The sequence below is a fragment of the Amblyomma maculatum genome, chromosome 5 (genome assembly GCF_055883805.1).
Source record: "Amblyomma maculatum isolate TAMU_Amacu chromosome 5, ASM5588380v1, whole genome shotgun sequence".
Lineage (NCBI taxonomy): Eukaryota > Metazoa > Arthropoda > Arachnida > Ixodida > Ixodidae > Amblyomma > Amblyomma maculatum.
In genome coordinates, this window is record NC_139348.1 from 44,503,683 (window position 1) to 44,513,622 (window position 9,940).

Below are 9,940 nucleotides of genomic sequence, written 5' to 3' on the forward strand. Positions count from 1 at the left end.
CCTATCTACGTGAATGTCAAAAGCACTCAAGATAAGGTGATTTGAAAGCCGCTGACGTAGTCACGAGCGCTCCTTTGCATACGTTGTTGTTCGCTTCGGAGCTGTTCTGACGTCATTTGCCAGTGATTATTGCGCTTGTTGTCATCAATATTTGACATACGTCATCTGCTGCCCCACATTTAGCTATCTTTCGGACAGTCTCTATTTGTATTTGTGATTGCCTCAAATGTTCCATTTAATGGGTATTGCATGTGGAAGTAGCTTTCAGTGCACGTAAAACTATCAATGGATGATCTGATAGATGCTTTATCGGCATGAAGTACGCCTGCGTTGAGTAAGTAATTTCAGTCCCTTGATGTGCGAGCACAAAATCATGGCAGATACTCAGATGTCCGGGAAGGGGGAGGATGAAGGGTCGCCTCAAGGTTTGTGTGAGTGGAGGGGCGATAGGCAGGGCTGATTAGATTAAAAAAAGAACGCGGGCAGGGGGTGATAATAGAGGTGGTGAAAAAAGCATAGTCCTGCGATCTTACGACGGACTGCTAAGTTTGTAAGGTAAACATTACGCTTTAGTTGTGCACGGTAGTAGGCCGAGTAGATATATTCTGCCGCGTAGTTTGTGCTGCGTTGAGAATATTAGTAAGATTACTTATATGAGAGTCCCAAATCACACTCCCGTATTCTAATTTCGTTCAAATACATGTTACCTAGCTAGTAACTTCCCTGATGGATGCGCTAAGCGTTGGGATCGCCGAATTTGACCAATAACTGCTTCGTTAATAATCTGCTTTACGGGAAGTGTCTAATTCAAATCGCTGGTTAGATGAATGACCAAGTATTTGTATAGTGATATAGCAGTGATTTTTGAGCTCCAGATGAGGTATTTTAAACATGGCAGAAATACATGGATAGAAAGAAAGGAGAGAGTTTTTTTTTCCCCTGGATATTACACTCACTTTACATTGTTAATTATCCGAGGTTGACGCAGGCGGCTCCTGTGCAAAGTGAGACGAACTGAGTGCTTTTTTTTTGCCAGAGCATTGCTTTCTCAGGTGGCACTAATTTGTTTATCGTGAAATATCCTAATTTGACTTCATGCAGCAAAGTAGATCCAACGTTCTCTTGAAGGGACAGGGGCGGACACAGGGTCAGTGGATTACTGTACACAACGCGTGTTCCGGAGCTTAACTTCGTTACAGCCGAGTACTTTCGGCGCGCACGAAGGATGCATACCAAGCCGCCCCTACGATGTGATTTACAGAAAGTTCCAGTGACTGCGTTTCCGGTTTTTACAACACCTGCGTTGTAATATGATCTGACCATATGAACGATTCTAGAATAGCTACATATACTTCTACTGGTGTTGGAAACGAAGCTGGACACTCTGGGTGCAGTCTGGCCTTGTTTCATAATGTTTATAACTGTTATTCTTCAAAATCCTGAACCACTGCGAATTACTTTTGCACTAATTTTTGCTTAATTTGCTGCATTGCATGGCACCGAAAACAGTGTTTAGTGAAGTGAGATTGCGGCAACATTAACTTGAAGCAAGAGGAGATTTTGCACCTCCACACTTTTGGGTTAGTTGAGTTGCTATCTTCTTGTCTCAGTGTATTGATTGTTTTTTACGAGTTCGAATTTATAGCCTTAGTTACTGGCAATGCTTTAGCTACAATATTCGTAAATGCTCGAAGTAGCGGAATTCTTATACCTTTTACGCTATACATTTCTTTAAACTCCTGATAATAAAATTATACCAACAATAAATGCATCATGACAGCAACCAATAAATGTGCTCAATCTTGTTCTGTTAACTGAGTGTGGGCTGGTTATGACTATTATTTTCTGCCTAGTAGATTGCTATAGTTGGACATGAGGCGCGCTATCTTCGTGTGATCTCAGGCGCTCTTAATGTTCAATGTGTTAGGGCTTTAGCTTGCTTTCTGACGTGCCAGCAAGGTTTCGGGACCATATTGTATGGCGCATATAATGCAGGCTGGATGTTAAAAATAAAAGATGGGATCCCCATAAAGAGACAGAAAGTTACCTCATTATCAAGCTTTTTCCTCCTGGAAAGCGGCGAAATGATTTCGAGCCCTTCCAGTGCCTTCACGCCACCGTTCCTGATGGGGAAATTCCTCGAACCGTGGGGGGCCCCGCTAAACGCTGTGCCTAAAGGGCCACGCCGTCACGATATTTTTTTCGTACCTTTTTATTTGGCAGCTACTGCTTGCTCCCTCGAACGAAGGAATATCCGCGCCATCCCGCTTGCAGGAGTCGAGCTGGCGAACCGAACCTATTTAAAAACATCTTGTTATTGTTGTTGTTCCTGCCAAGGACGGCCTGGGCTGGGGTGAAAAACCACCACGGGCTTGCTTTCCTTTCCGGGGCCGTGTACCTCTTCCGTGAATTGGCAACGGGGCTTGCGGTGCGTCGTAAAAGAATTGGGCTTGCCCGCACGCCCTCTATCTAAACAAACCGCACTTCTCGCCAGACGCAATAACAGGCATCCACCTTTATGCCCTCCGACTTCCTGAACACTTGCTGGCGACCCAGATAGGAACACACAACGCTTACGCGTGTTCTTCAAGGTATGTTTATTGTATATTCCCGTCAAAGCAAGCTTAGCACACACAAACAAAAAAAACATGCAGTGCTTGGTAGTGTTCCACATTTCCGTATACACTCGTGATGCAGCCCCCTCCCCTCCCTCCCTTCCTTCCCGGTGAGATAAAAGTTAGATAGCAATCAAAGTGCGTTTGTTTGTTCTGCGTGTTTGCTTGCTTAAGTAAACTGTGATGATAGAAAAGCTTACCAATGGTTAGCACTTGCACGAGACACTTTGCAAGTGTGATCCAGTGACGTGGTCGTTGTGGTCGGTCCCCAAATACTGTCAGTCGGGCGAGTTGATTTTACTTTTCCTAATGAGTAATATAGCCCAGCCGATGAGACCTCTCTTATTGAGTGCGTAAACAGCTTGGAAGCTGGGAACCATATGCTCAGTTATTTTTGCAGATGCCGTTTTATGGTGGGCTCTTCCACCATACTCTTTCCTTATGACTTGTGAAATGCCTGTAAACCTACCAGGCAACCAGGGTACTTCGATATCAAACAATGGCTGCATAGATTTTCAGTTAAGTGTCCAGTAAGAAGTTTCGGAGTTCAGGAAGGATTCATTCTTTGTGCCAATTTCTGCTTTGGAGACGTTTTTTTTTTTTTTTCAAATAACACTCCCTCAGCAGCATTTACACGTTAGACTACGTGACCAAGGCTTCAGCTTATGCCGGTAGGCTGTCACCCGCCTCTCTTGGTAGCTTATACTTCCTTCCCGACAGGTGTATTACGAAAAGCATGCAAAAAATTAAGCATGGTTCAAGAAATACATGAATGTAATACAGAACAGTTTACGCGGTCATAATATAGATCAGGCTAGCTGGTGTACACACGTCATTTCTGAAGCACTGCCTTTTTACAGATTCATATGATTAATCGTCATACACGCACTCATGACATGCACGCCATTTGACATGCACGCATAACGAGCTTCCGTTTCGCGCTTCCCTTCCAGAAATTTATAAACGACGGCTAAATTCTTTGTTTTTCATTCAATCGTGTCTCTGACTTTATCCCCCTGTCTCTCTTCCCGTGCCCACGTAAAAATGCAGTACAGCTGTCAGCAGTGCTGCCCTACAGCTCAAAAAGCAAGTAAATGTCTTAATGGAAGGCTCGAAGAGGAGCATCTTACGAACAAAATGCAAAGGTTCCCGGAAGACCAACTTGCATATTAGTAGACACGCAAGAAGAACCGGAAGAATGAAACTACAGGTAGATTTTGGATGGCAGCCTGGATTCGGACGAGTAAAATATATTGGCCGTCTTTGAGGTTTCGGTTTCTGTAATGGCGACAATCATGCTCCTGGCCTTTTCTATTTATTTGTAGTCTCTGGAGCTCTTCGGTTGTTATTAGTATATTGCGCCATTTACTGCGCACTTCGTTTAGTGTTCTAAGACACAGAATGCCTCCGGGTATTTTAACCACATCGCAATGCGCCCATGCGTAGGAATCCAACACTACACCCATGCATAATCGACAAATGCAGCGAGCGCGGAGGAAGAACATAAGCGGGGAAGTGCGTCAAGCAAATGTTTTCTATACGGCAACCAAAAGCGGGAATTCGCGTTGTCAATAACAATGGCGTTTTGCCTTACCGATTCGCATTCCACTGTCCGCAACTTCAAGGCAGTGCGGAATTACGATTGATTGCGATGGTCATAATTGCAGTTTCTACGCGTTAGCATGCACTTCATTCGACCGAAAAGCCATTGCCCCCAAAAACTGCGGTCGGGAAAAATATTTATTTGTCAACAGGGTCATGGTTCGCAACCACGGGATCTTGTGCGTGATATTTCAATTTCCCAACATTCGGATGCAGCTAAAGATATCTGGATGGTTTAAATAAACCCAAAGGGGAGGAGGTGGATCACCTGATGGGGTATTTTAGAAAACAGAAGCAATTCAATAGAAGAAAGTCATTTGTGTTCGAACGCAGTCCGTCTGCATGCCAGGATGGAACGCTATACGTGGGCTACGAAGGGTCATTGGTGTCAAGCATGTTAGAAGACCAACCCTTTGTGGTGTTCATAACTTTCAATATGCCTTTGGACAGTGTTGCGATGTTGCACATATAATGATTTTGAGAATATAACTGTTATAAAGAAGAAAGGTTTAAATGGCCGTAAAGGGCGGAATGGAAGCAGTTAGGGATAAGGGTAGATGGAGAATACCTCAGTAATCTGCGATTTGCTGATGACATTGCCTTGCTAAGCAACTCGGGGGATGAACTGCAAATAATGATTGATGACCTAGACAGGAAAAGTAGAAAGGTAGGCTTGAAAATCAATATGCAGAAGAATAAGGTAATGTTCAACAGCCTCGGGAAGGAACAGCAGTTTACGTTAGGTAGCGAAGCACTGGAAGTAGTAGGCGAATATGCCTACTTAGGACAGGTAGTAACCGCAGATCCGGACCATGAAAAGGAAATAAGAAGAAGAATAAGATTGGGATGGAGCGCATTTGGCAAGCACTCGCAGATTATGATAGCAGATTACCGGTATCGCTCAAGAGGAAAGTATACAACAGTTGCATATTACCTGTACTCACCTATGGGGCTGAAACGTGGAGGCTAACCAAGAGGATTCTACTTAAGTTGAGGACAACACAGAGGGCTATGGATCGAAACATGGTAGGGGTAACATTAAGAGACAGGAAGCGTGCAGATTGAGTCAGAGAAATAACTAAAGTTACTGAAATTCTCGTGGAAATCAAGAAGAAGAAATGGGCATGGGCACCACATGTAGTGCGAAGAGAGGATAACCGATGGTCGCTTATGGTAACAAACTGGATTCCAAGGGAAGGAAATCTCAGCAGGGGGCGGCAGAAAGTTAGGTGGGCAGATGAAGTTAAGAAGTTCGCAGGGGTCAAGGGGATGCAACTAGCACAGAACCGGGTTAATTGGAGAAATATGGGAGAGGCGTTCGCCCTGCAGTGGGTATATTCAGGCTGATGATGATGATGATGATGAGAAGGGCGGAGTCAGGTTTACAGGCCGTTGGGCTGAGAGGGCCATGTACACCTGCACATCCGAAAGTGTTTAGGTCGGCGTCTAGATTTTTTTTTTTCTCTCTAAACCTTTGCAGACCGTCGGACTGGGTGTCGCCAGGTACATCTGCACACCAGAAGGGTGTTTGGTCGGCGTCTTTAGGTCTCGTTTTTTTTTATGGCTCCTCGAGTCGCCCCCACCTCAATTGTTCGGCCGTCGCAGCAAATGCTGCTTGCAGAGGGCCGCCGGGCCCGGAAGTGAAACCAAGCCGGCAGGAAAGACCTTGGCAGGAGACGCGCGCTCGGCGACGTGGTCTGCGTGTCGCGCTCCCCGTGCATTGTCCGGTTTTGGTCCTTCCGGAGAAGCCGCCTGGGACGGTCGGAGGTTGTAGCATGGGGAATGCTACGGGCCTAAAGGCGTAGGAGTCGGCGTGCCAAAGGGGACGCTTAATTGCTCCTTTCCTTTTTTTTTCTTCAGTCGCCTTCCGCCGACGGCTCTCGCAGGTTTAGTGAGCACCATTGGTGGCCGCTGCGTTTTAGCGTGTTTGTTTGTTTGTTTGTTGCCTTGTTTTTTTTTTCTTTTTTTTTGCTATTGGGAGAGAGAGATGCATGCTGTGCTCATGAGTGGTGTGGCAGCCTGCCATTGGCCATTTTGAACTGGAAATGATCCATTGATTGGCCCCTGAAAACGCACTTCCTATTGGGCACTGAAATGCTGTGCGAATTGATTTAGGAATGTGTTTTTGGCGCCAAAGGGCAGTTGGGACTTAGAACTCAGACTTAGAGGAGAGATTGATCTGAGGCTCTCGGTGGAGAGCAGGGCGAGAGGTGCGGACCGGGGCATGCCATGCGCTGACCGTGCTCCGAGGAACCACTACTTGTAGTGCGACGCAAGTTAAGTCGTCGGCCAGGCAGGACAGGGTGTTGTTGCGGGCGCACCGTGGCCTGGCGTTCTAGTATTCCTCTCATGGTAGCGACCACACCGGTCGTAGTGTAAATATGTATATAGTGTAAATAAATCCTTCAGTACTCATTCGTGCCAAGAAGTCTGCGTCATCTGTGTCATCTCCTCTGCAACGTGTCGCACGCCAAACGGACCGCTCCTCCATCGCGAGGACCTGACGTTGCAAAGCAGCAACAAAGAAAGAAGAAGAAACCCAACGAAGTTTAACTGGCGGTGTCAAAGCCGCGATCGCGTGTGCTATTTAGGTGAAGCCTGCCTCTTTCTAATGTTTGCTTAATTGCTACGCCGCCACTGTTTGATGTTGCACTTCGCTGTAAGCTGAAATTACAAGTGCATGTTTATTCCGTCTACCTTGCCAAACGATCTATTTAGGCAAACGGTCTTCAATTTGGGTCGAGCATGTTCAGAGGGAAACAGACCTAAAGTTAATGCTAACAAAACAAAATCTAACATTTGCCGGACTAGATCCACGCAAGTACCCTCAGATTTTGTCTTAGCCTTTAACTCTGGTCATTAAAATCTTGAACAGCTTTAACACCGTGAGAGTTTATATATCCGAAAAGCTTCAGTGGAATGATCATGCGAATTTTGTTCTTCAAAAATTAGTCATACAATGGAACCTATTAATTGAAATCGCTATAACTTTCCATCCTCAGTAAAAGTATGGCTCTATAAAACATTGTGCACTTCCCACATCAATTACCGTTATTTAATGTGAGGCACAACAACTCAGTCGAGCCTCAATAACATGTTATTGTTGCTGTGCCAGGCTTTGCGTGGTATTGAAAATGCATCATTTGGGTTCTTTCAGCAGCACAAAATCATAGGAATCAAACTTATGTACAAATATAATTTGCTGCGATGCTTTTATTGTGGCAATAGAAACAAATAGCTCAATATATTTGCAAGCATTTCCAATCTACGTCGAGCACTGCCTTCTCGTTACACACGGCACACAGAAATCTGGCAAATACCTAGAACTATGAGTTCGAAATGCTTCGGCACAGCTTACCTAAACTCCTGAACACTCCTGAAAACCTGGGCATAAGTACAGTGAACTTAGCACTTGGAGAATTCGAATCATATTTGCACTCATACCTCTTCTCTAACCTTCTGGTGTAAAAAATGTGTCCGATGCTTTTTCATGTTGTACTAATTTCATCCTCGGCCGGGAGACGCCCTTTGGAATGCTCTGAAGTGAAAACCACTGCCACGCAGCAATTTATTCCCTCGTTTGGTGCAAATGTATCAGCGTCGTGATTTAAGAACATGCATTATTTCATAGTTTGTCTATGTTTGCAAAAGTTGTCATGTAAAAAAAATTTACCTTGTCGTCATCGCCTTCAGAGATCAAGCGTGCACCATTCCTGTACTGTTTCTTGCAAGGGAGGTCGAGGGCTATTGGAACAAATTCAGGGCAGGTTTTTTCCTTGGCCTTCTCCATGGTAATAAATTATTATTATAATTAGAAAATGACCTCTGTCACAAATTTTCAGCTTTAAGAGCAATAAGCCTCCTGATATGAACGGCTTATCAGCCAGTGTGCTACAAAAAACCTTTGCAGCTTTATCCGGTGTTTTTCTGCTTATGTTAAACGTTTTTCTTCATACCGCGTGTGTACCGAAGGTGCTAAAACAGTGGTAGTTAATCCGCTTTCAAATGGAGGGCAAAAAGACAATATGAAGAACTATCAACCGATTTCTATTCTTCCTGTACTTTGTCATATTACTGAAAAATTTCTTTCTAAATTTATGTCTTCGCTGTCGAAAAGTTTTATTTTTTGTCTACTCGACTGGACAGTTTGGTTGCGCTTCCCGTCGTAGTATGGTCGCTCATCTAGAGGAATTATCTGATGAACTGTTCTCAGCTTTTGATCAAAATTTCCTTGCTCTTGCTTTGTTTATAGACATATCTAAAGTTTTGGACACCGTTCATCAAGGGGTTTTATTACAAAAACTCTATTCCAGTGATTTCAGGGTCCTTTTTTTGATGTCCTCAAGATCAGCTTTGAACGATCACATATAATTGTTTTAGACGAAACTACAACAGCAAGTGGTAAACTTTCCGTGAAGGCCGCAGCTTCTCAAGGTTTCATTCTAGCACCTCTGCTTTTTAATATATTCAATAATAATTTGGCGCAGATAATTTTAAAAGGTTTAGTATTTCAGCACGCTGGCAACACTGTTTGGGTATCAAAACATTTTTCTTACAATATGGCCATCTTTAATCTACAAAATAATGTACATACATAAAGCAATGACTTGTTTCGCTGATAACTGTCTAGAGGTTAGCGCCTCAAAAACGCAGCTTGTTTGCTTCAGATCTCTAATAAAATTAACAGTAATAGATGCGGCAATTTTTTTTCACAGTCACAGTTGTCATCCGTGTAGGTGCACGCCTGTCTACTACATGAACTTGGTGAAATACCTGGGAGTGTCCTTCGACAGTGCTATGTCGGGGAACCCTGGATCGCCTATCGTACATTTGCAACAAGCTTTGAAGCGCGGCATGGTTGCTCTTGCACATTAAATTTATTCTTCCGTTTCATACAAAAAACTACTGCACATGCTCTTGTCTACATTACTCTGCAATATGGGATTACTGTGTGTGCTTCTTGCTCGACCCGATGAGAAAACCATGTTGATTCTTTGTTAAGAATATAACCAACAATTCCGTCAGCTGCAAATTCTAACATTTTCTCAACACATGGCCTTTCATGTTTTTGGACTCTGTACAAAAAGTGGTGCTACTGCAATTCTGGTTTAGCGATTTTAAAATATTGTTACGAAGCGGCAAGCCGATGAAGACAGGAGACAGAACATGACCGATGACGATGGTAGATGACGTTTAATGAGCGTTCGCGGGCCTAGCACGAGCGCTCCTGCCCGCGCCACTGCCCGCTTCTTCTTCCTTGTAGTCCGTAACATGACCCGGGGCCACCGAGCGATCGTCCCGATCGTGGAGGAGGAAGTTTAGCGATGTTAATGATTTTATGGCATGACGATGGGCGTGTCTGGATGCTTGAAGAAGAAGATGAAGAAGGAAGAATAGAACGGCTTGCCCGTACGATGTCTGATGCGTGGGTGATCCGCCTCCCTTGGAGCATGTCAACCATCCGTCACCAGAGTCCATGTGACCGATGGCTCGAGGTCACGTCGGGCAGCTTGGGCGGGGGTTGCGTGTTCGTGTCCATCGGTTCCTTCAGGTCATTCGGGTCTTTCGGGTCCTTCGTCTCGGTTCTGATTGGTATGTCTGTTCTCCTTGTCTTCAGGTCCGAGCTGGGGGCTGGGCGGTGGTAGTTGTTCAGGTCTGGGCTTGAAGGGCTGGGGCGAAACTGCTCGGCAATGTCTCTGGGCCCTCGGTGATGGTCCCGGCTT